Source organism: Stegostoma tigrinum, chromosome 3 (genome assembly GCF_030684315.1).
Source record: "Stegostoma tigrinum isolate sSteTig4 chromosome 3, sSteTig4.hap1, whole genome shotgun sequence".
Lineage (NCBI taxonomy): Eukaryota > Metazoa > Chordata > Chondrichthyes > Orectolobiformes > Stegostomatidae > Stegostoma > Stegostoma tigrinum.
The window spans coordinates 136,081,099-136,108,290 of record NC_081356.1 but is presented as its reverse complement, the minus strand read 5'-3'; the positions used below and the strand labels follow the sequence as shown (position 1 = coordinate 136,108,290).

The window sequence follows — 27,192 nt, the reverse complement described above, 5'->3', positions numbered from 1 at the left end:
CCCCAGGTTAATCAATCAGGAAAGCCCTGGCTGCATAATGTAACAAGGAGGTAGGAATCTCCTCAGTCCAGGTGACATACTCCGAGCTGGCACAAGTAAATAAAGGGTGATTTGGTCATGACATACCGGCCTCTCTGCAGATATTTCACCAACAAAGCCCTCATCCCATGAATAAATAAAAGAAAATCGAGTGAACCTTCAGTGAACCTTGTACCACCTCCCAATGCATGGTTGTCCTTTCTTAAATGTGCAACAAACTATTCTTAGTATCCCAGGTGGAGTCTCACGAAAGCCTGAAGAAGCGCGGACTCCAAGGTAGACAAACAGGAGGTTGGAAGAACATGGCAAGTCAGGCAGCGTCTGGAGGAAAGGAGAAGTCAACATTTTGGGTATTACCCTTTTTCAGGATTGATGTGGGGGCAAGGGGAGCAGCAGATAAATGGGGGACAGTAGCGGAATGGTGATGCTCGATACACCGGTAGTAGGTACGAACTGGTTAGTCGATGGAAGGGATGAATCCGATTGGGGGCTAGAAGGGAGAGTCAGAAGGTGGAATGGAAGGGAGGAGGGGGGGGCTGGAAAGGCACCCAGGCGATGGGTGGGAAGGTTATTTGAAACTAGAGAACTCAATGTTAAGTCCTCCAGGCTATCAGGTGTCCAGGTGGAAGATAAGGTGTTGTTCCTCAAATTTGCGATCTGATTCACTGTGACACTGGAGGAGGTTGAGGACGGACTTGTTGGAGGGCGATTGGGGATTGGTGTTGAAATGGGCAGTGACTGGGATGTTATGCTGGCTCTTTCAGGCCAGGTGAAGATGCTCACCAAATTCCTCAAATATGCGATCTGATTCACTGTGACATTGGAGGAGGCCAAGGCTAGACCTCCAATTTTTTGTAATAAAGGCCAACATGGCATTTACCTTTTGAATTGTTTGCTGTACCTACATGCTAACTTTTCATGCTCCTTGTATACTATATGTACACCGAACAATGTACTCTGTGAATTTCACCATTTATAAGTTTCAGCCCTTTTGAAAATATTTTGCATTTCAATTCTTTCAAAGAAAGTGAACATTATATTCCATGTTGTTGACCACTCACTGAATCTGTGCATATCTCTTTGCAGCCTCTCCGTGTCCTTCTCACTGATGAAGGTCAGCTACATGAAATATTAACTTTGTTTCTCTCCAACAGATGCTGTTTGTCTAAATGAGTACTTACAGCGTTTTCTTTTTATTTCGTACAATATTAACTTGTTGAGTAATTTTGAAGTTTTACTTTCTTTCTCTTCCCCTCCCTAATCTTCAGATAATCCAAAAGGCCACCCCGTCTGAACAAAGATTAGGGTAGTGAATTACTGCTATTGTTAAAAGAGATTTAGAATCTGTGTGTGTGCTGTAGTTGGATTCAGCACCACGAGCTGGCTGTTGTTGCCAATAAGAATTGAGGCATTTAACAACAATACAGAGAAGTGTGGATCATACCTGAGAACACTATTATAACAAATCTAAGTCAAATACACACTAAATAAAACTAACTTTTGAGAAATCTCACAGTGAACAGTGAATGATCGAATGTATACTGCCTGAGATGATCTCTCAGCAGCCACTAGTTGAGCTCCAGAGGCATGGAGCTGTCTGAAATGTCTCAGCTACAAGTGCTGCTAGCTTCTCTGAAGCTGATTTACCGCATGATGTTATCAGCAGCAATGTGCAGAATTCTTCAAGCATGGATAGCTGCATTAAACAGCCCTCCCCAAAACTTGAAACCTAACCTCTTTGGATGGAGATAATGAAGAATGGAGCTGGAAGAACACAGTAGGCCAGGCAGCATCAGAGGAGCAAGCAAGTTGATGTTTTAGGTTCCATACTGTGTTATCTCTGACTCCAGCATCCGCAGTTCTTGCTATCTTTTTGGATGGAGGTTTGGGCAGTGTCCAGCATGAGTTCCTGACATGGACAGAGATGAGTCATCTCTGGTTCTTGATAGCCTTTATAATTATGTTTAACTGGTCAATGTAACCAATTGCAAATATGCAGTAAACTGCCTCTTGTTATGTTGGACAAGTTCCTCTTCTCATTGAAACTCCATCATGGTTTGTCCTCTCCCACTGCTAATGAAGTCAGCCCATAGACTCAGTAATGAAAGGAGGACTGATGACAGCACTCTACCTACCCACTTGACACCATGACATACAAATGTTCCCAACAGGCATTAAACATTAGAATCCCTCAGTCTCTCAAACACCTCACATTTATCTCTTTACCCACTCTGTCCAAAGACAACGCCCTGAATGTTAATATATCTAGCTTCCAGTTCAGGTAAGTGTGCTACACCACATGCCCCATTAACAATGTTAAATTGGTTGTCAGCATAATTCTTGGCACATTCAGGGCTATGTTAGCAAATGTCCAACATGGAATCATATGTAATGTCCGACACTATATTCACAGTCATCTAACTGGTTCACTTGGAATACTGCGTCCAGTTCTGGGCGCCCTATTATAGGAAAGATGTGGATGCTTTGGAGAGGGTTCAGAGGGGGTTTACCAGGATGCTGCCTGGACTGAAGGGCTTATCTTATGAAGAGAGGTTGACTGAGCTCGGTCTCTTTTCATTGGAGAAAAGGAGGAGGAGAGGGGACCTAATTGAGGTATACAAGATAATGAGAGGTATAGATAGAGTTGATAGCCAGAGACTATTTCCCAGGGCAGAAATGGCTAGCACGAGGGGTCATAGTTTTAAGCTGGTTGGAGGAAAGTATAGAGGGGATGTCAGAGGCGGGTTCTTTACACAGAGAGTTGTGAGAGCATGGAATGCGTTGCCAGCAGCAGTTGTGGAAGCAAGGTCATTGGGGTCATTTAAGAGACTGCTGGACATGTATATGGTCACAGAAATTTGAGGGTGCATACATGAGGATCAATGGTCGGCACAACATTGTGGGCTGAAGGGCCTGTTCTGTGCTGTACTGTTCTATGTTCTATGTTCTATGTTCTATGTTCTATGTTCTATGTTCTGTGCTGCACTGTTCTATGTTCTATGTTCTATGTTCTATGTTCTATGTTCTGTGCTGCACTGTTCTATGTTCTATGTTCTATGTTCTGTGCTGCACTGTTCTATGTTCTATGTTCTATGTTCTACGTTCTATGTTCTACGTTCTATGTTCTATGTTCTGTGCTGCACTGTTCTATGTTCTATGTTCTATGTTCTATGTTCTGTGCTGCACTGTTCTATGTTCTATGTTCTACGTTCTATGTTCTACGTTCTATGTTCTATGTTCTGTGCTGCACTGTTCTATGTTCTATGTTCTACGTTCTACGTTCTACATTCTACGTTCTACGTTCTACGTTCTATGTTCTATGTTCTATGTTCTACGTTCTACGTTCTATGTTCTACGTTCTATGTTCTATGTTCTACGTTCTACGTTCTACGTTCTATTCCATTCCAATGCCCTGAACAATCACAACCCTGTGTGAATGAAGCTGCATTCTCTTCACAGACATTACAAAGTACGGTTCCCCTTTATACTTGATCCTGATACTTGCAAAATGACATTATCTCAGTAACACAAATAACATTACCAGAACTTCTAAACTGTGGATTCATTAGCCCTGTTAGCCTTGAAGTTTTCAGTTCTAAAAGCACAATATTTGACATCATCAGTCAGTGCACAGGAACACAAGAAAGAGAAGCAGTAGACGCTCAGCCTTTCAAATCTACGTAGCTCTTCCAGTGAATACCATCATAGACCTACAATCTCTGAAACAATTTTAACCCCACTGCGAAACCTCTTCTAAGGATGACCACCTTGAAGAAGTTACCCTCCTCCCTCCAGAAAAACCTCAGTGGATCTCTCTCCCAATGCAACTCTCTCGTAATACTGGTCTATCTCCTCACCACCTATCTTCTCTATCCATCTTCGATCCACCTCCCCCTCTTTCCCTATTTATTTCAGAACCCCCTTCCCCTACCCTGTTTCTGAAGAAGGTTCTAAGCCCGAAACATCAGCTTTCCTGCTCCTATGATGCTGCATGTCCTGCTGTGTTCATCTCGCTCTACACCTTGTTATCACCATCATGGTTGACCCAGTTTTCCTGCCCACTCACCCTATCCCTTGATTCCCCAGGAAACCAAAAATGTGTCTGTCCCAACCATAAATATGTTTAATGATGGAGCCCCTATAAATGTCTGGGACAGGTGCAGGGAGAGTCCCAGAGAAACTACTCCCAGAGTGAAGGTATTTCTTCTCAATTCAGTCTTCAACATCTGGCCCACATCTCTGCCTGTAAGCAAATCAGCCCCTCCTGTTACTACCGCGTTGCTCTTACCTACTGTCTTGCTGGTACACCTGTCTCTTGCTCTTACTCCACCTCCTCAAACTGTTACACCCCTCCTCCCTCTGTTAGTCCCTCGCGTTTCACTATGATTATAATTCCTTCTGTGTCTTGCCTAGATTCAGGAGCTATATGAATTTTGTGCACCTTCTGAATGCTGCTGGTGTTGTTTACACCAAGAGCTGCCAGCACGGTGATGATTTATTACCATATTGATTTCCACTGAACAGCTGATCCCAGACTAGCTCAACTCTCAAAGTCAAACACAGCATAATGTCTTTTTGTACTAGGGAGGGACCTCTCCTAAATGCTGCATATCCAAGTCATATAGATGTTAAACGCACATTAACGCCGTCCTCATGCCCAATCTCCAACTGTGATCTAAAGAAGGACTTTACATTAAACCCCCCATTACACACCACCAAGCAGTAATCCCTTATGGAAAGTTGGAAAGGTTCTGACTAAACTTTACTTGAAAACTCTTGTAAGAACATAGGAGTAGGCTATTCAGCTCATTGAGCATACCCTGCCATTTCATACAATCATAACCGATTAAATACCTCAGTGCCTTCCATCTCCATAACCATCTATCCACTGGCAATCAGAAATCTATCAATCTCCATCTTAAGCAAACTCAAAGACTGAGCTTCCAAGGCCCTTTGTGATACAGAATTCCAATGGATCACAATCCTCTGAGTGAAAAATATTCTCCTCACCTCCCTAAGTGGCTTCCCCTTAGGTTTCAACTGTGCCCCAGTTCCAGACTCTCCAAATGGGGGAACAACTTACCTGCATCTAGCCAGTATTGTGTCAGTTTCAGTGGGATCACCTCTCATTCTTTCAACGCCTACAGGCCCAGTTTGCACAATCTTTCTTGATAGGTCAACCCTACCATCATAAGAAGACGCCTGGGGAAACTAAACAAGTTCTTATACAACTGAAGCAGGATTTCACTAGTCCTGGTCTTTCATCTTCCCCAACCCGACTAAAAAAATCCACTTCCCCCTTTCACTACCACAACAGCCACTTGGATGTGATTGGACAATGGAATCAAAGAAAAAGCATTAGGTAGCCTAATTTTCACCTTCATGAATCTCATCAGTAAGCTGTAAACAATTCAGAATTGACCAACATCAACTTAACATCCGACCTGTGAATGCAAAATAAAATGCAGTACACCTTTCATTTCGAGTCAGTAAATTAAAGAAACCTATTTTTCAACACACTGTAATTATGTGCGCGCACTGCAATTTTCATAATTGTGCAAACTTTTTTTTATACTTCATTTTTACCAGGCACTTGGGAGCACAGAGATTAAATGTTGTTGAAAAAGGTGACATGCTATGGAAGCTTTTGCATTTTGTACTCATCAGGATAGATGCAAGAACACAAAATTTTAATGGGAGCAACAATTTATACCGCATTAGAACAGGTGCTGATTGGTTGGCAAATCAGCTGTGATTGGTTGAGACTTTGCTTTGGGAATGCACCCATATTGTTTTAACTTAGTCAAAAAAGAGGCAAAGCCAGCATATTCCTTTTGCTTGAAGTGGGTAGGGCAAATAAAACCATAAGAAGTAGAAGCAGAAGTACAGTGTTCCATCAGATTTGCTCCACCAATGAGATCATGGCCTGTCTGATAATCATCAACTCCACTTTCCTGCTGTATCTGAGTATCAATATAGATAGCTTTTAATAAGTGTAGGTGAGTCACTTTGTAAGCCTGACTGACCATCTTGTGACTGTGATCCCTAGAATACTTGGGACTCTTCAGTAAGATTTGCCCAACTACAGTATCCAGTATTAAATATGATTCCATATTCTGGGTCTTGCAAGCAAGGGTTTGTTGGCTATAGTCAGTGTTTCACCGGCTGTGAACAGCCGAAGAGCATGCTGTTTGCTATGATCCTTTGGGATGTGTAAACTATATGGCATCACAACAGCACTATAATTCATAAACCACATTACTCATTTGTGTGATAGGCATGACACCTTTTTTGCTTGACATGAACACCACTCATGTTAATACTACATTGTAGCAGCACCATGGAACAGCTTAATCCTTTCCAGGGTAATCAGTGGGTTAGTAAGTGACATGACGTAGTCTCAGGCTCATCTGTGTTTTCATGTTAGACAGTAAGCAATAATCTGTTTGGCCATTATTCTGCAGGACAGAAGGTTTATTTGTTGAGTTTTTGATGTTTGCTCATAACAATATAAATTTTATGAGATAACAAGGCGTAGAGTCGGATGAACACAGCAGGCCAAGCAGCATCAGAGAAGCAGGAAAGCTGACGTTTCGGGCCCAGACCCAAATGTCAGCTTTCCTGCTCCTCTGATGCTGCTTGGCCTGCTGTGTTCATCCAGCTCCACACTGTGTTCTCTCAGATTCTCCAGCATCGGCCGTTCCTACTATTCTCATGTTACTCAGCTTTTTGCAATACAACAGATTTTATAAATTGATACTAATAATCAGTTAATATTCAGGGATAAACAATGCTTCAAGATGTGCTAAGCCCACGTTCAAAGTGCCAATACAAGTTCTCAACATGCAAACTCCACGCTGAAAATGCAAATAGTTTAAAATGACCTGAGCATAAACGTCAGCCTTTCAGACTCACAACTGTGTGCTTTTAACCTTCAACATTCAGTTCCCTGCCTCTGGTTTTAGATTTATTCTCTTCCACTTTTCTTTAAACTATTTTAAAATTTGATTTTTATTCTACTTTGCACCATGTACATCCCATGGCACAGTGTCATACTCAGTTGTTTGTCAGTGATGGATAAACTCAATGGGTTAGTTATTTAAACAGAGGTGATCAGGACAAAATGTTGCCTTTTTGAAGAATTAGAAAGCACAGATTGAAGGCAACTTGGCAAAATGGGAAAGGTGACACAAGGAGAAAGATTTTAACGCAGTGAGTAGTTGGGGTCTGGAATGTATTGTCTGAGAGTGTGGGAGGAGGCAGGTTCACTGGAGTAGTTAGGGTCTGGAATGTATTGTCTGAGAGTGTGGGGGGGGCAGGTTCACTGGAGTAGTTAGGGTCTGGAATGTACTAACAGAGCGTGTGGGAGATTTAATTGCAGAATTAGACTGATATCTGAAAAGGAAGAATCTTCATGTTATGGGGAGAAGGCAGGTTGGTGGCTTTAGTTGAACTGTTCCCTTGGATAGCAAAATAGATGTGACTGGCTGAATGGCCTCTTTCTGTGTGGTGAACCTTTTGATGTCCTGCCATGTGCACTGCATGGCTAAGTTTATTGATTCCAACATCCAGTTTCAGGATGATAGTGTTCCTTTAAATGTACTCAGGGTTTTTTTTTAAGTGCAAATATGTACAAAGTCTTTGACATGTATCAAATGACTCATTCATTAAACCCCAGCCGAAATCTGCAAACAAACCAGCTTCTCATTTCCACATAATCCTAAATAGCCTCTTGTAACCTGCTTAATAGTGCCTCAAACATAATAACTCCATTCTCCATGCCCCATCTTTGTTTCATTTGAGGTATGTTTGCTCCCTCATTTATCAAGGGACCAACCAGTTTAAATTATTTTGTTGCCATTTCTTTCTATTTCTTGCTTCCTCTGGTTCATACCCCATCCACAAAAATGATGAGAAAAGTGTTTGATTTATAAACTGGCAGTTTTGTTCTGTGACTCTTTCATTCATCTCAAAAGTTACAGGTAAATCTTGGCGCTGATGTGACAAGTTCAGTTCTGACGAGCAGGTGCAAAGTTCAATGCAGTCAGTAAGATTGGAGCAGGAAAGCTCGATAAATCATTCAGCATGGACTGTGAAAAAGGACTAATTCTGCAACTTCAAAGCCCACATTCTCCTCTTGAACTTGATTCCTGGTTTGATCCACATTTGCCTTGCCACTGCTCAAAGCCTTTGAGGCCTTTGATGTTCTCTTGACCAGCCTCACACCTTAAAACTTGAATTGAGATTCCTCCAAACTCCTCATGTCCACCCTCTTATTTGCATTTGTCTGTACCTCTGCTCCCTATCACACCTGCCCTTCCTGACCTCCGTTAACTCAGACAATGAGCTGGGTATCGAGCCCAGAGGCAGAGGCGCACATCAGCTGAACTGTTATATTCATGGTGTTTCAGTTTTGCTGAAATGCACCCATTGGTGAAAATGAATAACACGCTTCTGATTCAGGGCACACGCAGATTGTCAGGCAGATCTGTGCAAAGTACCAGTCTTCTATCTGTCTCTTAATGCTCTCCTACAGGCTCTTCTATCAGGCAGAAGATACAGAAGCTTGAACACATGCACCAGCAAGCTCAAAAACAGTTTCTTCCCAGCCATTATTAGATTTATGAATGATTGTAGCCTAGCACAATCCTGTTTTTCACCCTTTGATCTGTATGTCCTTGCCTACTATGATGTGCCTGTACTGCTCACAAACAAAGCTTTTCACTGTATTTAGGTACACATAACAATGAATCAAATAAAATCAAATATAGCCAAAGCATGGATATAGTTAGTCCAGTTCAACGTCCGATCAATGGGAAATGATCATATTAGAGATAATGGGAACTGCAGATGCTGGAGAATTCCAAGATAATAAAATGTGAGGCTGGATGAACACAGCAGGCCAAGCAGCATCTCAGGAGCACAAAAGCTGACGTTTCGGGCCTAGACCCTTCATCAGAGAGCTCTGATGAAGGGTCTAGGCCCGAAACGTCAGCTTTTGTGCTCCTGAGATGCTGCTTGGCCTGCTGTGTTCATCCAGCCTCACATTTTATTATCTTGGAAATGATCATATTGCTGCTTCTGAAGATTCTGGGGAAATGACTGAGCATCTTCTGATCCGAATGATAGCTGGTGCTAGATATTTTCTTCAGAGTTCCTGTAGCTTTGGCATCATTTTTATTTCTTCCTGGGCAGTCAGTCTTGTCAGCATGGCCAGTATTTTTTGGCCAACCTGGATCGCCCTTAAACTGAAAGAATTTGCTCAGCTATTTTCAGAAGGCTATTAAAAGTCACACACATTGAACAAAAGAGAAGTACAGCACAGAAACAGGCCCTTTAATGCTCCAAGCCTGTGCTGATCATCATGCCCTAACTAAAATAAAAAAACAAATGTTCTGCCTTTACTCGGTCCATATACCTGTATTGCCGTTCTATTCATGTCACCATCCTGATGCCTCTTAAATGTCGCCAATGTGCCAGCTTTCACCACCTCCTCCTCTGGCAGTGCATTCCAAGCTCCTACCACTCTTTGCGTAAAAACTTTCTGTGGGTCTAGAATCACATGTAGCCAGAATTGGTAAGGATGGTAGATTTCATTCCCTCAATGACCGTAAGACCACAAATAGGCCATCTGGCCCAGTGAATCTGCCCCACCATTCAATGAGACCATGACTGATCTGATAATCATCAACTCCACTTTGCTGCCTTTACCCCCATAACCCTGGATTCTCTTACTGATTAAAACTCTGGCTTTCAGTCTTTAATATACTCAACGGCCCAGCTTCAACAGCCCTCAGTAGTAAATAATTCCAGATTCTTTACTGTCTGAGGGAAGAACTTCCTCCCCCCTTCTCTACTAACTGAACATTGTGAAGCAGATGGGTTTTGATGACAATCAATAATAGTTATCATGATTACCATTACTGAGACTTGCTTTCAATTCCAATCAATTAATTGAAGACCCAGCAGCTGGCCTAATGGGATTTGAATCCACATCCCAGATCATTGACCTGGTCCTTTGGATTACCAGCACAGTGGCATTACCATTTCACCACCATCTCTCCGACTGGTTACAGTCTTTCGTTGTGTCAAGTGTGATTGCAGACATTAGAGGATTTTTCCTCTAACCCACACGAACCTCTACTAGAAATCCTTGGTCCTGTGTTCAGTCAGATGTTATCTTGCTGACAAGGAGAACCACAATGGCCTCTGATAGATCTTACACCAGGGTTTGAGTTTGGGCTGTGAAATGACCTGGTGCATTGTGGTTCTGACAGTGATAAATTATTTGTGAACTGTTGATTTTAAAGGTTTCTGTGACTTTTGATGATGGGAGGAAGCTGCTGGCACGGCAATTGGCTCTAGAAGACCAGCAGAGTCTACTTCATTGTACCTCTTCCATTAGTGGACGTGAGTGATGTACAGAGCAAGAGTGAGAGTCTACCCAGCTTCTGGCCTCAGTGAGACACAGAGATTAGAGTTTTTAAAATCCTTTAAAGTGGGGAGGAGGAGGATTAGAAGGGATAAGGACTTTTTTCTCATAACAGTCTTTTAAATGTCAAAAACCAGTAATTTTGTCTCAGGTATCCTGATAGCCACAAGGCCTTAACATGCACTAGGGTAAAGCCAAAGTCACAGCCCCACATTGTGAGCTAGAATCCTAAATGCTGTCTTTGAGAAGAGCACTGTACTTTGCTCAATTCAGTCAGTGTTTTATTGATGATATAAACTTTACAGCAGGTGTGGTGAAAAATGGTCTGGATTGTGTGTAACTTAACTACTGCAGTATGAGACTTGCCAATAGAGGGGACAATCTTAACAAACTTTTATTTGTAAACCCAGTTTTGGATTCACCCACAAGTAGAAAGAGGTCTGATAATGCAGAAGATAGTGTCCCAGCTTCTGACCCTGTGTGGTTTAAGTCCCATCTTAGACTTGACAGCCAAGAAGATGTTCTGGTAAGGTCCAGGGGAGGTGACGGCCTTGTGGTATTATTGCTAGGCTATTAGTCAAGAGACCTAGGTTATGTCCTGGGGACCCAGGTTTCAAATCTTAGCACTTGATCATGGAATTTCATTGCAATAAAAACTGGGAATCAAAATTCCAATAATGGCCATGAAACCATTGTCAATTGTTGTAAAATCTCACTTGGGTCACTGATGTCCTTTAAGAAAGAAAACTGTGACCTTACCTGGTTGGGCCTACGTGTGACTCCAGACCAATAGCAATGTGGTGACTCTGGGCAGTTAAAGATGGACAATGAATGCTAGTCTAGCCAGTGACAACCACATCCCATAAGTGATCTTTTTATATAAAGCGGCCAAAGAGGTTGAGAATCAACTTGCAACTCCTTACAAAACACACAAATGGCACAGGAATGATTCCTGGTTAGCCATGTGACAGGAAGAGACTAGACCTCTTACCATCACTGTCCATAGCGCTGGGTTACAACATAACATTTCCACAGCAACTCAAGGCTTTCTAAATAATCAGTAACACACCACCACAAGTGGCAGTCAGCACAGTTTACAGTTCTTCAAGTCAGTGAACAGGACAAGCAGTGACATCTTTCTCACTGACAGGTGTTTGTCCATTTTACTAGAAACTAGCCATTCAGCCCACTGATTCTGCTGCAGCTTTCAATGAGATCATGGCTGATCTGATAATCCTCAACTCCACTTTCCTGTATTTTATCTATAACTCTTAATCCCCTTACTGATTAAAAATGTCTATCTCAGTCTTGAATATACTTCGCAACCCAGCCACGATAGTCTGTGGTAAAGAATTCCACGGATTCACTCACCTCTAAGTGAATAAATTTCTCGTCAGCTGTCTTAAATGTGGAATTCCTTCCTCTGAAATTATGCCCTCCAATCCTGGACTCTCCCACAAGGCAAAACAACCTTTCCGCATCTATCCTGTCAAGTTGCCAAAAAAATCTTGTACATTTTAACAAGGTCACATTTCATTCTTCTAAATTCCAATGAGTAAATGAGAAATCTACACATTCTCTTCTTAGAAGTCAGAACCCCCATGCTCAGGATCAGCCAAGTGAACCTTCTCTAGATTGCATCTGATGCAGTCTATCTTTCCTTAGATAAGGGGCCCAAAACTGTTCACAATTTTCCACCTGTGGTCTGACTAGTGTTTTGTACAGTTTCAGCAAAACATCTCCCTTGCTTTTGAAATAAAAGCCAACATTCCATTTTCCTTGCTTCTTACCTGCTGAATTTGGGTGTTAGTTTTTATGATTTATTTGCAAAGACCCCAAAATCATTCTGTGCTGCAGCTTTTTGCAGTCTTTCTCCATTTAAGTAACTTTCAGCTGCTCTAATCTTCTTGCCAGAGTGCAGAATCTCATGATTCCCCACATTATATTCCATATGCCAGGATTCTGCCCACTGACTTAACCCTGTTTGTGTCCCTCTGCATATTCTGTGCCATACTGATCATTTGCCGTCTGCCTATTTTTGTGTCATTCACAAATATCAACATCTTCCTCTGCCTTTGTGCTCGTGACTTGGGTTGCCAGGGTTTGGATCATTTACATATGTTGAATCTGTCAACTTTGTATCTTGACTAGCTTATTTATAGGTAACTAGAAATCTACAAGCTAATGTTGGCCTTGAGGGTCACATGTCCGTACAGGGAGAAAAACATTTGTTCATCACCACATCAGCTCTCAGTCCCTAACACAATGATGTATTTGTGGCACCACTATCCCTGCAATACTGTGTACTTATGTCTTGAATAATATTTGTCACCTCACTGATATATCCAGCTGGAATCCTCTCAGGCTGTCCTCAAGCAGATGATCAAAGCAATATAACAACGCAGAAGACGATCAATGCATTTGATATTCTGTCAAATGCTATGACACAAATCTATAGTCTCAAGGCTTTGAACAGCAGTGGTCAAGGAGGGCATTTCTTATGTGAGTCTGGACAGAACTGTCTGTACCATTTATTCAATAGCAATCCCTAGCTTGAGTTCACCTTCCATTCTGGTATGACGCACAAGTTAAGCTTTGGTTTATAACTTCCTGAATGGGGATCCCCAAGGTGAGCTGTCAACTAGTTGATTCCAAATCTTGATGTGGATTCCCTATTTCCCTCACAGGTGATCAGAGTTAATTAAAAGCAAAGTTCTGAGTTCTGACTCCACGCTGAAAAGATTGCAAGCTCTCTTCTAGCAGTGTTCATTAATAAACGATTTCCTCCTTCTCATTAAACCAGCCACCTGCCTAACAGTTGCTTATACACCAATTTGGTCCAGTTATTCTCAAAGTCATTTTTCAAAAAAAATCTTTCACAGGATGTGGGTGTCACTGGCTTGGCCAGCATTTATTGCCCATCCCTAATTGCCTAGAAGGTAGTTTAGAGTCAGTCACATTCTTGTGGGTCTGGAGGCACATGTTGGCCAGTCTGGGTAAGGATGGCAGATTTGCTCCCCTAAAGGCCATTTGTGAACCAGATGAGATTTTACAACAATTGACAGTGGTCATTATTAGACCAGATCGATATTCCAGATTTTTATTATTCAATTCAAATTTCACCACATTTCATGTTTCCGAATATTGGCTCAAGGTACTGGTTACTAGTCCTGAGATATTAGCACTACACCACTGTCTCCTCAGGCCCCACTAACCATCCATGAATCTCATACTTGCACTGAGTGGTTCAGGTCCTGGAGTAGAAATTTTGCAAGGGGAAGTTCATGGCCAACACTTGCTAGGTGTGAAATTCACTTAATCTGGTCATTTGTGACTACACAGAAAAAAGTGAAACACTGCTACTGTTAGAAAAACTCAACTGGATCTAAAACCTGAACCTCCTATTCAACACTGACCATCAGTCCTGCCCCAGTTACAGCACTGCCACACTTGGATCAATAAGTCATAGGCTGAACTCCGAATTCAATGAGATTTTGAATACTGCACGCCTGTGTCTAGGGTATTCCCTCAGTGCAGTGACCCTGTGCCTGATGTGTCTGACAGTGTGGTATTCCATCAATACCGTCTCACACTATCTGACAGTGCAGTATTCCATCAATATGGTGTACCTGTGCTTGGAGTGTCTGACAGTGCAGTATTCCCCCAGTATAGGTAGTTCTGTTATAATGCACGTTTTACTAATGCAAATTGGCTATAACGCGATTAATAAATAGTGGATGCTGTTTTGATAACATGAGCTTTCTGCTGTAAAGGTATAGCAATTTCCCTATGATGTGATTTTCTACGGTGATTTTCCATAGTGCAAGATCACACAAGAATGTATCTACCACATTGTAGGAGAATCACCAATATAGTGTACCCACGCCTGATGTGTCTGACAGCACAGTATTTGCTCGACATTGTCTCTATGTCAAGAGTGTATGTTAGCGCAGTATTCTCTCAGTACACTGTCCCTGTGCCTCGAGTCACTGACAGTGCAGTATTACTTCAGTAGAGCGTGCCTCTGCCTGGTGTGTTTAACGGTGCAGTATTCCCTCAGTATGTTGTACTCGTGCCACAAGTGTCTGACAGTGCAGCATTCCATCAGTACTGTGTCTCAGTGTCTGACAATGCACTATTCCCTCAGTATGGTGTACCCATGCCAGGAGTGTCAGACAGTGCAGTATTCCCTAAGTACAGTGGTCCTGTGCCTGGTGTGTCCAACAGTCCTTAATTCCCTCAGTACAGTGTCCCCATGCCTGGAGTATCTGACAGCGCAGTGATCTCTGAATATGGTGCTACTGTGCCTGGAGTGTCCGACAGTGCAGTATTCCCTCAATATGATGTACCTGCCGGGGTGTCTGATAGTGCAATATTCCCTCAGTATGGTGTATCTGAGCCTGGAGACAACATGTTCTGTCATCTCCAACTGAACAAAATCATCTCTGCATCAGTTACTTTGCTTTGTACATATTCAGTGCAATCCCACATTGTGGATCGACAAGATAAAGGCATTTTACACTTACGTGAGGAATAAGAGAATGGTCAAAGAAAGAGTAGGGCCGATCAGGGATAGCATAGGGAACTTGTGTGTGGAGCCTGAGGAGGTAGGGGAAGCCCTAAATGAGTTTTTTGCTTCTGTCTTTACGAAAGAAACGACCTGTGTAGTGAATGAAACCTTTGAAGAGCAGGTGTGCATGCTGGAATGGATAGAGATAGAGGAAGCTGATGTACTGAAAATTTTGTCAAACATTAAGATTGACAAGTCGCCAGGCCCGGATCAGATTTGTCCTCGGCTGCTTTGGGAAGCGAGAAATGCAATTGCTTCGCCACTTGCGAAGATCTTTGCATCCTCGCTCTCCACTGGAGTCGTACCTGAGGACTGGAGAGAGGCAAATGTAATTCCTCTCTTCAAGAAAGGAAATAGGGAAATCCCCGGCAATTATAGACCGGTAAGTCTCACGTCTGTCGTCTGCAAGGTGTTAGAAAGGATTCTGAGGGATAAGATTTATGACCATCTGGAAGAGCATGGCTTGATCAAATACAGTCAACACGGCTTTGTGAGGGGTAGGTCATGCCTTACAAACCTTATCGAGTTTTTTGAGGATGTGACTAGTAAGGTTGATGAGGGTCAAGCTGTGGATGTGGTGTATATGGACTTCAGTAAGGCATTTGATAAGGTTCCCCATGGAAGGCTCATTCAGAAGGTCAGGAGGAATGGGATACAGGGGAACTTAGCTGCTTGGATACAGAATTGGCTGGCCAACAGAAGACAGCGAGTGGTAGTAGAAGGAAAATATTCTGCCTGGAAGTCAGTGGTGAGTGGGGTTCCACAGGGCTCTGTCCTTGGGCCTCTACTGTTTGTAATTTTTATTAATGACTTGGACGAGGGAATTGAAGGATGGGTCAGCAAGTTTGCAGACGACACAAAGGTCGGAGGTGTCGTTGACAGTGTAGAGGGCTGTTGTAGGCTGCAGCGGGACATTGACAGGATGCAGAGATGGGCTGAGAGGTGGCAGATGGAGTTCAACCTGGATAAATGCGAGGTGATGCATTTTGGAAGGTCGAATTTGAAAGCTGAGTACAGGATTAAGGATAGGATTCTTGGCAGCGTGGAGGAACAGAGGGATCTTGGTGTGCAGATACATAGATCCCTTAAAATGGCCACCCAAGTGGACAGGGTTGTTAAGAAAGCATATGGTGTTTTGGCTTTCATTAACAGGGGGATTGAGTTTAAGAGTCGTGAGATCTTGTTGCAGCTCTATAAAACTTTGGTTAGACCGCACTTGGAATACTGCGTCCAGTTCTGGGCGCCCTATTATAGGAAAGATGTGGATGCTTTGGAGAGGGTTCAGAGGAGGTTTACCAGGATGCTGCCTGGACTGGAGGGCTTATCTTATGAAGAGAGGTTGACTGAGCTCGGTCTCTTTTCATTGGAGAAAAGGAGGAGGAGAGGGGACCTAATTGAGGTATACAAGATAATGAGAGGCATAGATAGAGTCGATAGCCAGAGACTATTTCCCAGGGCAGAAATGGCTAGCACGAGGGGTCATAGTTTTAAGCTGGTTGGTGGAAAGTATAGAGGGGATGTCAGAGGCAGGTTCTTTACGCAGAGAGTTGTGAGAGCATGGAATGCGTTGCCAGCAGCAGTTGTGGAAGCAAGGTCATTGGGGTCATTTAAGAGACTGCTGGACATGCATATGGTCACAGAAATTTGAGGGTGCATCCATGAGGATCAATGGTCGGCACAACATTGTGGGCTGAAGGGCCTGTTCTGTGCTGTACTGTTCTATGTTCTATGTTCTATGTTCTATAAGCATCATTGGCAATTGTATTCCAGAAAGCCTGACAACAGGACGTGAACAACAATAAAATTCTTTGAATGTGAAGCAATTGGAAAGATTCCTCCAGTACAGCCCAAGATTAAATTTGCTTCTTCACACTGCAGTTCAGAACTTAAAATTAATTCTCAGGTTCTCATCATTCGCTGAAACTTTTGAGCAATCTTCAGCCGGATGTGACGAGTGGATGATCCATCTTGGGCTACTCCAGCATTACAGATACCAGTCTTCAGCCAATTCGATTCACTCCATGTGATATTAAGAAATGGATGGAGAAACTGGATAATGCCAAGGCCATGGACCTGGACAACATTCTGACAACAGTACTGAAGACTTGTGCTCCCAAACCTGCCGCTCACCTAGCCAAGCTGTTCCAGTACAGTTACAACATTGTCGGGTAGATGCCATTGTGGAAATTTGTCCAGGTCGTCCAGTACAGAAAAGCAACATGAATCTAACCTGGTCAATTACCGCCGCATCAGGCAACTGTCAATCATCAGTAAAGTGATGGAAAATGTCATCAACTGTGCTGTCAAGCAGCACCTGCTCAGCAACGCCCAGTTTAGGTTCCACCAGGGCCACTCAGCTCCTGAATTCATTGCAGCCTTGGTTCAAATATGGACAAAAGAGCTGAATTTCAGAGGTCAGGTCAGAGTGACTGCCTTTATCATCAACGCTGTATTCGACCGAGTGTGGCATCAAGGGACCCGAGCAAAGCAGGAATCCGTGGGTATCAGGGAGCAAAGTCTCCAGTGGTTGGAGCTGTACTTGACACTTAGGAAGTGGTGGTTAGAGTATAAGACTACAAGAAATAGGGACAGGGAGAGGCTGTTCAGCAACTTGTTCAAGGTCAGTCGTCTTAGCTCCACGAGGTCTTCTGCAAGAATTCCTCAGGCAAGTTTCCTAAGTCCCACCATCTTCAGCTGTTTCATCAATGACCTTCCCTCCATCATAAAGTCATAAGTGGGGATGTTTGCTGATGACTCCATAATGTTCAGTACCATTCACGACACTGAAGCAATCCTGATTCAGATACTGTAAGATCTGAACAATATCCAGGCTTGGGCTGACAAGTAGCAAGTAATATTCCTGCCACACAAATGCCAGATATGACTATCTCCGATAGAAGACAATGTAAACACTGCCATATGACATTCAATGACATTTCCATCACAACAATCTAGGCGTTGCCATTGACCAGAAACTGACTGGATTCATATGACTCATGCAATCAGTATAATAAACTAGGAATACTGCAGCGAGTAATTCTCCTCCTGACTCCCCAAATCCTGTCCACCATCTACAAGACACAAATCAGGAGTATGATGGAATACTCTCCATTTGCATGTCTGCAGTCCCAACAACACTTGAGAAGCTTGACACCATCCAGGACAAAGCAGTTGCTTTATTGGCACCATATCCACAAGCATTCACTCCCTCTAGCACCAACGCTCAGTAATAGCAGTGTGTATTGCCAACAAAATGCACTGCAAAAATTCACCAAAGATCCTCAGACAGCATCTTCCAAACCCACGACCACTTCTGTCCAGAAGGAGAAGGACAGCATATACATGGGAACACCACCCCCTGCAAGTTCCCCTCCAAGATCCTCACCATCCTGACTTGGAAATATGTTGCTGTTCCTTCACTGTCTCTGGGTCAAAATCCTGGAAACCCCTCTCTAACTGCATTGTGGGTCAAACTATAGCACATTGACTGCGACAGTTCAAGAAGGCAGCTCATGCCCACCTTCTCAAGGGACGACTAGCAAAAGCCAATAAATGCTGGCAAACCAGCAATGCCCAAGTCCCAACAGTAAATAAAGAAAGATCCTTAATTGTTCAGAGCAACAATGTATTTTAGTGCAGGACTGAAAGAATGCGAAACTGCCCCAGAGCAGTCCTTCAGCAGACCCTCATTGCTGGAGTTGAATGACCAATGTGTCAGTTATGTTCACTAGGTAGCAATGTTAATCTGAAACACTGAGAGCCTCTGCACTTACTCAAAAACTGTTTTAGTTCTGTTATCCAACCAATCAGACTGTCTTGGCTTGCATTGAATGTTTATTTGGAAAGATATTTTTGCCAACATTGCAGCATTCCTCAGTAATATGCTGTAGTATCAGACCAGATTATGTAATGAAGCCTTGTGATTGGGCTTTGTCTCATAACTCTCAGGAAAAATGCTGCAGCTTCAAGCTAACAAGCTACAGGATGAAAACTGTACCAGTGTTGTCTGTCAGTTTTAGCTGTGGAGTTTCGACCCAATCATAATGTTTTTATAAGGGAGCATATGCCTTTAAGACTCAGGCTGTTTGTGATGGTATCAATGTTTTGGGAGCATTCAAGGGACATGGGCTTTATCTGATTTTCAACTCAATCCCAAAGATCTTTTATCCTCAATCTTTACCCTACAATGCTGCTTTTAGCCAAAACATCCAGAGAAGGCACCAAAACAGAGCTTCATGCATTGCTTCTCCCAACCATGGGATTCTCCCTTCAACAAAAACATGCATTTACATGGCATCTTTAAAGTAAAAAAAAATCCCTTTGCACTTTATAAAACAAACATGTCACCAGGTTAAAAACCTAAAGAACTGCGGATGCTGTAAATCAGGAACAAAAACAGAAGTTGCTAGAAAAACTCAGCAGGTCTAGCAGCACCTGTGAAGAAGAAAATCAGAGTTAACATTTCACATACAGTGACCCTTCCTCAGAGCTGATAGTAGCTGTACAAACATTGATTTACATGCAGAAAACAAGGAGGAGAATGGCGTAGGGAGTAAACGATAGGATAGAGCCTGAAGAGAGAGAAGATCAGTTGGATAGAAAAAGGAATCGATAACAGTCTGGCTAGAAGGATGAATAGTTGTTCATGGGGACTGTTAGTGACTAACAATCGGTAGGGTGTAACGGCAGACTATGTGATAACTAACACGTACTGATTGTCAGTCACTAACAGTCACTGGACCTGAAACGTTAATTCTGATTTTTCCTTCACAAATGCTGCCAGACCTGCTGAGCTTTTCCAACAATTTTGGCTTTGCTCTTGATTTACAGCATCTGCAGTTCTTTCGGTTTTTATTTAACTTTAAGGACGGAAGTCCCTTGTAGCTTCCTTCGTTTTTTTCTGACCCCTCCCTCCCCTCCCACCCTACCTCAGGACCCAACAGGCAACACTCTCCCTTCATCCGCTTAAAACAGTCAAGCTCCTGGGTTCTAGCTGCCAGCCATTGGTCACTCTTGATTACCACCAGGACTTTCCTGACTGCTGGTTACTCCCCCTATCACAGACTGGTTCTCTCCCATGTTTAATCAATGAGCCAATCTGCAGCAAATGCAGGATAGATCCAGCCTGTGACTGGAGGAGCAGCTTACGACAAATTCGTCCACTGCAGCCTTAGTCTGACGTTTTTTTGCTGAGTCCCCTATGATTTATTGTTCCTGGCATTGTTCGTGGCTCTGGGGTGGAGACCTCAGCTGACACCCACATATATTTTGACCCTTTGCAGCAGAAATACATCCGCCCTTTGACACGGAAACTAAAATTGCACCCACTACTCCAGACATATTCACATCAAAGCTCTGTACAATTATAGCAAGACTTAGAGTCATAAACAGCGCGGAAAAGGACCCTTCGATCCATCTCGTCTGCATGAACCAGATATTCTAAACTGATTTAATCCCATATACCAGCATTTGCCCAAATTTCTCTGTACCCATCCAGACTCCTTTACGTGTTGTAATTATCCCTGCCTCTACTACCTCCTCTAGTAATTTCGTTCCATGTACTCACCACCCTCTGCATGAAATAGGTACCCCTCAGGTCCCTTCTAAATCTTTCCCCTCTCACCTTAAACCTATGGCCCTCTAGTTTTGGACTTGAATACTCTGGAAAAGAGACCTTAGCTATGCCCTCATGATTTTATAAACCTCCATAAGGTCATCCCTCAGCTTCTGGCATTACAGGGAAATTAGCCTCAGCCTATTCAGCCTCTCCCTATACTCCAACCCTGGCAATATCTTTCTCTATTCTGTCCTCCAGTCCCCTTGCGATAAAGAGTTATACACCATCTGCCTTCCCCATTTTAGGGACAGTTTGTTCAAAGTCCACTTCTGAATGGATCACACCTTCTTTTAGCTCAACAGTGTGAAGTCTTGAACTAATCTCTTCACCTGTTCTCTCTTTAGAAACATCCCACCCTTGTCTTTGATTCCTTTTTGGCCACTGACTTGTATTGGACCCCTCCACAACCTCAGACCCCTGAATCACCCTTCAGATACTAGCTCCGCTGTCATATCATTGTCCAGTACAGTTTGTCCAGCACAGAAACCTATCATTTTTAAGTTGATCATGTAGAATGAAAGCCAGGCAAGGGTGCTATAGCTAATGGCTGATTCATTCCAACTGGTTACTGTCCAGGCACACAGGTCCACAATTGTCTAAAATAAAAGCAAACTTCAGAAGATGCTGGAAATCAGAAAGAAAAGCAACATACTGGAGAGACTCAGTGGGTCCAACAGTATCTGTGGAGAGAGAAACGGAGTTAACATTTCACAAAATCATGTTCAACTCAAAACATTAACTGTTTGTCTCTTCACAGAATTTCATAGTCTTGCTGAGATTTTCCAGCTCTTTCTGTTTCTATTCCAAGATAATAAAATGTGAGGCTGGATGAACACAGCAGGCCAAGCAGCATCTCAGGAGCACAAAAGCTGACGTTTCGGGCCTAGACCCTTCATCAGAGAGGGGGATGGGGTGAGGGTTCTGGAATAAATAGGGAGAGAGGGGGAGGCGGACCGAAGGTGGAGAGAAAAGAAGATAGGTAGAGAGGAGAGTACAGGTGGGGAGGTAGGGAGGGGATAGGTCAGTCCGGGGAAGACGGACAGGTCAAGGAGGTGGGATGAGGTTAGTAGGTAGATGGGGGTGCGGCTTGGGGTGGGAGAAAGGGATGGGTGAGAGGAAGAACAGGTTAGGGAGGCAGAGACAGGTTGGACTGGTTTTGGGATGCAGTGGGTGGGGGGGAAGAGCTGGGCTGGTTGTGTGGTGCAGTGGGGGGAGGGGACGAACTGGGCTGGTTTAGGGATGCAGTAGGGGAAGGGGAGATTTTGAAACTGGTGAAGTCCACATTGATGCCATTAGGCTGCAGGGTTCCCAGGCGGAATATGAGTTGCTGTTCCTGCAACCTTCGGGTGGCATCATTGTGGCACTGCAGGAGGCCCATGATGGACATGTCATCTAGAGAATGGGAGGGGGAGTGGAAATGGTTTGCGACTGGGAGGTGCAGTTGTTTGTTGCGAACTGAGCGGAGGTGTTCTGCAAAGCGGTCTCCAAGCCTCCGCTTGGTTTCCCCAATGTAGAGGTAGCCACACCGGGTACAGTGGATGCAGAATACCACATTGGCAGATGTGCAGGTGAACCTCTGCTTAATGTGGAATGTCATCTTGGGGCCTGGGATGGGGGTGAGGGAGGAGGTGTGGGGGCAAGTGTAGCATTTCCTGCGGTTGCAGGGGAAGGTGCCGGGTGTGGTGGGGTTGGAGGGTAGTGTGGAGCGAACAAGGGAGTCACGGAGAGAGTGGTCTTTCCGGAAAGCAGACAGGGGTGGGGACGGAAAAATGTCTTGGGTGGTGGGGTCGGATTGCAAATGGCGGAAGTGTCGGAGGATGATGCGTTGTATCCGGAAGGTTGGTGGGGTGGTGTGTGAGAACGAGGGGGATCCTCTTTGGGCGGTTGTGGGGTGGGCGGGGTGTGAGGGATGTGTTGCGGGAAATACGGGAGACACAGTCAAGGGCGTTCTCGATCACTGTGGGGGGAAAGTTGCGGTCCTTGAAGAACTTGGACATCTGGGACGTGCGGGAGTGGAATGTCTTATCGTGGGAGCAGATGCGGCGGAGGCGGAGGAATTGAGAATAGGGGATGGAATTTTTGCAGGATGTTGGGTGGGAGAAGGTGTATTCTAGGTAGCTGTGGGAGTCGGTGGGCTTGAAATGGACATCAGTTACAAGCTGGTTGCCTGAGATGGAGACTGAGAGGTCCAGGAAGGTGAGGGGTGTGCTGGAGATGGCCCAGGTGAACTGAAGGTTGGGGTGGAAGGTGTTGGTGAAGTGGATGAACTGTTCGAGCTCCGACCCCACCACCCAAGACATTTTTCCATCCCCACCCCTGTCTGCTTTCCGGAGAGACCACTCTCTCAGTGACTCCCTTGTTCGCTCCACACTACCCTCCAACCCCACCACACCCGGCACCTTCCCCTGCAACCGCAGGAAATGCTACACTTGCCCCCACACCTCCTCCCTCACCCCCATCCCAGGCCCCAAGATGACATTCCACGTTAAGCAGAGGTTCACCTGCACATCTGCCAATGCGGTATACTGCATCCACTGTACCCGGTGTGGCTTCCTCTACATTGGGGAAACCAAGCGGAGGCTTGGAGACCGCTTTGCAGAACACCTCCGCTCAGTTCGCAACAAACAACTGCACCTCCCAGTCGCAAACCATTTCCACTCCCCCTCCCATTCTCTAGATGACATGTCCATCATGGGCCTCCTGCAGTGCCACAATGATGCCACCCGAAGGTTGCAGGAACAGCAACTCATATTCCGCCTGGGAACCCTGCAGCCTAATGGTATCAATGTGGACTTCACCAGTTTCAAAATCTCCCCTTCCCCCACTGCATCCCTAAACCAGCCCAGTTCGTCCCCTCCCCCCACTGCACCACACAACCAGCCCAGCTCTTCCCCCCCACCCACTGCATCCCAAAACCAGTCCAACCTGTCTCTGCCTCCCTAACCTGTTCTTCCGCTCACCCATCCCTTCCTCCCACCCCAAGTTGCACCTCCATTTCCTACCTACTAACCTCATCCCACCTCCTTGACCTGTCCGTCTTCCCCGGACTGACCTATCCCCTCCCTACCTCCCCACCTATACTCTCCTCTCCACCTATCTTCTTTACTCTCCATCTTCGGTCCGCCTCCCCCTCTCTCCCTATTTATTCCAGTTCCCTCCCCCCATCCCCCTCTCTGATGAAGGGTCTAGGCCCGAAACGTCAGCTTTTGTGCTCCTGAGATGCTGCTTGGCCTGCTGTGTTCATCCAGCCTCACATTTTATTATCTTGGAATTCTCCAGCATCTGCAGTTCTCATTATCTCTGTTTCTATTTCCAATTGTCTTTCTCTCTTCTGCCCACTGTTCCCAACCTCTCCTCTCTTTGTACATTTTTCAAGTCAGGTTATGCATTCTGTTTTCACTATCAGCCTGTCCTTCGCAACATTTCCACTGTTCACAGATACACAATGTAACCTCACAAATCACAGACACTGCATTAGAGGGTGAGCCCACCAGAAATACACCTCCCCCTCCTCTCAAAATACTCATTCCCCTCAAACCTCTCTCTGTCCAGTCAAACTTCTCCCAAAACACTCCCCAACCCCAAAAACACCTCCCGAACCCCCATCAAACCCCTCTCCACCTCACACCCCTTCAAAACCCTCCCCTCCCAAACTCGTTCTCTCGAACACCCTCCACTCAAAACCCACCCACTTCCCTCAAACCCATCCTCATCTCACACCCCCTCTCTCTTCCCCTTCAAATCCTTCTCCACCTCACACCCCCTCAAAACCTTCTCCTCAAGCCCCTTACCCTCCCTCAACCCCGACATCCCCGTTGTTCCGCCCCTCCCCCATCACAGCCTCTTCTCAATGCCTCCCCAACCAAACACAAAAATCAACCAAACTTCAGCAAATGCATTTTCACCCAGAAGCAGAGGCAGATACACACAGACCTCTCTCTCCACGCACACCCCACCACCCACCCACACACAGTCACAGACATAGAAGCAAAACTCAGACACAGAGACACATCAAGCCCTTTAAGATCTATCTCTTCCAGAACCCCAAGAGAATTGTACAATTTTTAAAGCCACGAAAGTTGAAAACACAAGCGCTCTTGAGAAGCAATGGCGACAGAAAAGGCGCAAAGGTTTGGAAATTGAGGACAGATGTGCGAAAACAAGGACCTAGAGATCCGAATGCACGCATTTAAATTCAGAATAATAGTCTGCATCGCTTCTCACGTTAACCATTTCAAAAGGCTCGGGGGGACCCTCCGCCCGAAAAACACAACCCCCAGCCCCCTCCATCTGGCAGCTCATGTCCCAGGGCCCGGGGGTGGGAGGGTAGACAGGGGCAGTACCTACCTACCCGGTGCCCTTTGCCTGTCCCCGGGGCTGGAGCTGCCCGATTGCTCTGTCGTCTCCCCGGAGCGCTCTTCGCTTCTCAGCCCGCACAAGGAGCTCTCCGTACGGCTGCTCTCCCGAGCCGCTCCCTACCTCTCCCCGAGTCCATGGGTCAGAGACGGTGTCGGAGCACAAGCCTTTACTGTACAGCCAGCAGCATTCCGCAGCCAGACTTACCCTCCCTCTCAACGTCCCTCCCTCCCAATGTCCCTCCCTCTCTCTGTCTGTCTCTTTCTCTATCCCTCCCTCTGTCTCTCCTTCCCGTCCCTGCATCTCTCCGATCTCTTCCTCTCTGTCCCTCTCCCATCCATGTTTGCTCCTTCTGTTCCACTTGCAATTGGGAAAAGTGCTCCCAGTGCAATTCTGACGAGTTGCAAACAGAAGTTTGGAGGTTGTCTCTTTGTGGACCGGAAATAATTCAGAATTTGACAATGGTCCTTCTAACTTGAGACAGGAACTGACAGTCATTGCAAAGGGAATCATAGAGCTTTGGTCCAACTCATCAATGCCTACCAGATGTTCTAAATAAATCTAGTCCCATTGGCCCACATTTGGCCCATATCCCTCTAAACTGCTCCTCTCCATATACCCAGACAGATGCCTTTTATACGTTGTAAGTGTACCAGCCTCCACCACTTCCTCTGGCAGCTCATTCCATACACGCACCACTCTCTGCATGAAAAAGTTTCCCCTTAGGTCCCTTGTAAATCTTTCCCCTCTCGCCTTAAACCAATGCCCTCTAGTTTTGGACTCCCTGACCCCAGGGAGAGGACCTTGTCTGTTTGCCCTATCCGTGCCCCTCATGATTTTGCAAACCTCTATAAGGTTATTCCTCAGCCTCCGAGTCTCCAGAAAAAATAGCTCCAGCCTGTCCTGCCTCTCCCTAAAGCTCAAATCTCCAAACCTGGCAACATTTTTGTAAATCTCTTTTGAACCCTTGAAATTTTCACAACATCCTTCCTAAGACATGTGAAAATGAATGCAGGAATTGAATGCGATATTCCAAAGGTGGCCTCACCAATGTCTTGGACAGCCGCAACATGGCCTCCCAACTTTGTGGAGTGGAGTCGATGGGCTGAATGGCCTTACTTCCACTCCTATGTCTTATGGTCTATACTCAATGTACTGACCAATGAAGGCAGGCGTACCAAAAGTGTCCTTCACTGACCTATGTACCTATGACTCCAGTTTCAAGGAGCTATGATCCTGCACTCTAAGGTCTCTTTGTTCAGCAACACTCCCTAGGACTTTACCATTAAGTGTACAAGACCTGCCCTGTTTTACCTTTCCAAAATTCAACACTGTACATTTATCTAAATTAAACTCCATCCGCTAATCCTTGGTCTATTGGCTCATCTGATCAAGATCCTTTTGTACCTTGCAATAACCTTTGCTGTCCACTGTACCTCCAATTTTGTGTCATCTACAAACTTACTAAACACACATCCTCTGTTAGCATCTAGATCATTTATTTAAATGATGAAAAGCAGTCAACCCAGCACCAATCCATGTGGCACACCGCTGGTCACAGGATCCAGTCTGAAATGCAACCTGCCACCACCATCCTCTGTCTTCTACCTTTGAGCCAGTTGTGACTTCTGCTAAAGAAGGATAGCATTGCCTACTCTCAGCTCATATCCCAGTGACAGGGGCCTATAACTTTACTCCTCGTGACTCTTACAGCTGCCAATCACCTGGAAATGCAAGGTGGGGAAACCACCTGCTGGCACTTGTCCTCCGGAATGCTGCCAACTGAGGAACACCAAACAATGACGAATGGAACCACACACCTCCAGTACTTTCCCTTCCACTTGGCCAAGGTTGGAAAGCGATGTTCCCAGACATTCCAGTTGTTGAAATTCGCTGAGAGTGACAGCATGGCTCCTTTCTAAGCCTCAGTGCTCATCCTTCGCCTCCAAATGTTCCAAACACATTGCACTCTGCCCTTCTGATCCCGTCCCATGTCTCCTCATCCTGATCGGAAAGGCTGCTTGAATCCAACTCTGTGGAATTTTCCCTCTGTTCTAAATGTCTTAAGATCCTTCTCCACTCCGTCAGGCAGAGCATTGCAGACCTGAATGTCTCACTTCTGAGAAAGCTTCCCTGTATTCATTAGTGATTCTTTTACTAATTTCTTTCAATCTGTAC

The 27,192-nt window shown here is 44.8% G+C and overlaps 1 protein-coding gene across 3 annotated transcripts in view; it reads right to left on the bottom strand.

The window, feature by feature from the left end:
- The window catches only part of ghra (growth hormone receptor a), a 173,176-nt gene that overhangs the window by 130,207 nt on the left and 15,777 nt on the right, over positions 1 to 27,192 (bottom strand). Inside the window, exon 1 of one of the 3 annotated variants that reach the window (XM_048527652.2) lies at positions 25,006 to 25,217. The exons of 1 other annotated variant lie outside the window; for it this stretch is intronic. The gene's annotated coding sequence lies outside the window, so the exon portion shown is untranslated. Of the gene's footprint in view, positions 1 to 25,005; positions 25,218 to 27,192 lie in introns of those variants that run through there. One more of the 3 variants, XM_048527653.2, reaches the window with a different exon arrangement.